At 41.2% G+C, this 2,376-nt stretch overlaps 1 pseudogene; it reads right to left on the reverse strand.

The window, feature by feature from the left end:
- Positions 1–557: 557 nt before the first annotated feature.
- LOC122648463 lies at positions 558–1,346 on the reverse strand (annotated as a pseudogene).
- Positions 1,347–2,376: the final 1,030 nt, after the last annotated feature.

Below are 2,376 nucleotides of genomic sequence, written 5' to 3' on the forward strand. Positions count from 1 at the left end.
TCTGATTTTTTCTCTCTCTCTCTCTCTCTGTCCATCCAGATTCCAGACTCCAAAAAGAGAGAGAGAGAGAGAGAAGTCACATGGGAACGTACGTCAACCGGTCAAGGTTTGATCGCCTTTGGATTCAGATAATGAGACTAACGTGCGCCTTGATAAAAGCAACCCCGACATATCCACATGCGTCACGTAAACCTCTTCCTTAGACGTTAAGGCAACACATAAATAAATAAAAAAAAAAAAAGAAAGAAAATTCCCCCAATAAAATTTTCCAAAGAGAGATAGGGAAATAGGAAATAAAACAAAGGATAAGTACACGTACCATCCCTCAATATTTCATATATCATTTTTGTTTTATTTTTTTAATATTATTTAAGTCTAGATCAAGTATTAAATGCTATAAAATTATCAAATTACCTTTTTTTTATTTTGTCTAAAATTTAAAAAAACCTAATTGCCTTGATCTTTTTACTAAAATTTGAAAAGATCAAAATACCTCATCTTAAAATCGTGTCTTCTTTTACACCACTCACGCCACCACCACCGTCCACCGTGAAGCCCACCTCCACAAGTAAATTACGAAGGAGAAGAAAAAAGCGTCCTTGTTCCTCCCCAAAGCCGAGCTCTTTCGCTTCGTTGCTCACAAAGTTTCCCTATAAATGTAAAAATTTAAGGGCGAATCAACTCGTGGGCTTGTACTTCCGCAGAGCTTGAATTAAACTCGAAGCGTTTCTCGTAATCTTTTACTTTCATCATCCAACAATCCCAAACAAATATCTACAACTCCTTCCGTCCTAGCCTCCGAACCCACTTGTTCACTGAAAAAACAGATCGAAATCAAAGCGGAAAGGGCGAACATACGGGCCGTGAAGTTAGTTCCTTAACACTTCAACCAAAATTGGAACACAACCATCAAACCTCGCTATTTCTTCTCTGCCTTCTTTGCATTTAGCCAAGAGACTCGAACTTCAAAAGCCCTTTCGACCCCAGAATCAGCCATTTGGATCAAAATTGGCACCGCCCCACATTCGACGACTCTCTTCTTATTGTCGGGGAATGAACAAAGGGCATAAAGAGCGGTGGCTGCTTCTTTCTTTTCTCTGCTGCTGCCATCTCGAAGAAGCGAAACCAGAGCTTTAATAGCAAAAGGGTAGGAACCAATGGTGGCCTTGTTAACTTCCACCACGGCCGGACTCGTCAACATGGTGGTGCAAGAGAGCCTGCGAGTTGGGTGTCCCACCCTCACTGCAAAACTCCAACCACACGCTGAATGGCACCCTCAGAGACCAAACCCACCTTGTTGGCTTCGAATTTCGATCGGTGGGAGAAGGATCCGTTCTTCTCCGCGGCTGAGCAGGATCAGGAATCTGCTGACAGGTACTTCAAAATTGGGATTTTCTTGTAATTATATAGGGGTTTGATTAATTCTCTTTGCATATAAGGATGATTAAAATTCTAACGTTCTCCCAATCAAAATTGGGATTTCCTTGTAATTATCTAGGGTTCTGACTCATGCTTTTGTTTCGTTCATGTTTTGGAGGAGAAAAAATGAAAATGAAAATGAAAATTGAAGAGCACTGTATTTCTGTCTGAAACGTGATATGTGTTGCAGAAAATGATTGCATCCCCAGGGCATGGAATCTTGGCCCTGGACCAGTCGAACGCAACCTGTGGTAACCGATTGGCGTCGATTGGGCTGGAGAACACGGATACCAACCGCCAGGCTTATAGAACACTACTGGTGTCGGTTCCAGAGCTGGGTAACTATATCTCTGGAGCCAATCGACGCTTTAGGCTGCGTAGTGCGCATTCGTGGCCATGGAAGATGTTCTGTTCTGGGGAGTTCGGAAACAATTTCCCTGTATCTCTTGTAGTTCGGTACGGTGGGGATGGTGGTGGTGGTGGCGGTGGCGGTGGTGGTGGTATTGGGTATGTAAACGAAAAGGATGATTTGGAGATTGAGGGCATTTTGGTTTTTTTAAATTTTAGGAAATAAGTCAGGGTAATTAGGTCTTTTCAAATTTTAAAAAATATAGAAGAATGTATAATTTGGTTATTTTATAGCATTTAATATCTGATGTTGATTTAAATGACATTAGGGGGACAAAGCAGGGGTGGTAGGTGGAATATTGAAGGGTGATACGTGGACTTATCACTTATATCATAAGCGTAGGGGTACAAGAAATATTGGGTGGGGATACGCATACTTATCCCATAAAAGAAAGACAAAACAGCCACACCACATGAGGTAGTTGATTGATTAGGTATGTGATACCCGTTTACAATATTTCCATCAATGCGTTACTACTACTGTTCATTAGATTTTACGAATACATTTATAACTGATCCTCTGAGGAATGGTAGCACTACTGGACGAAT

This window comes from Telopea speciosissima, unplaced genomic scaffold, assembly GCF_018873765.1.
Source record: "Telopea speciosissima isolate NSW1024214 ecotype Mountain lineage unplaced genomic scaffold, Tspe_v1 Tspe_v1.1225, whole genome shotgun sequence".
Taxonomy (NCBI): domain Eukaryota; kingdom Viridiplantae; phylum Streptophyta; class Magnoliopsida; order Proteales; family Proteaceae; genus Telopea; species Telopea speciosissima.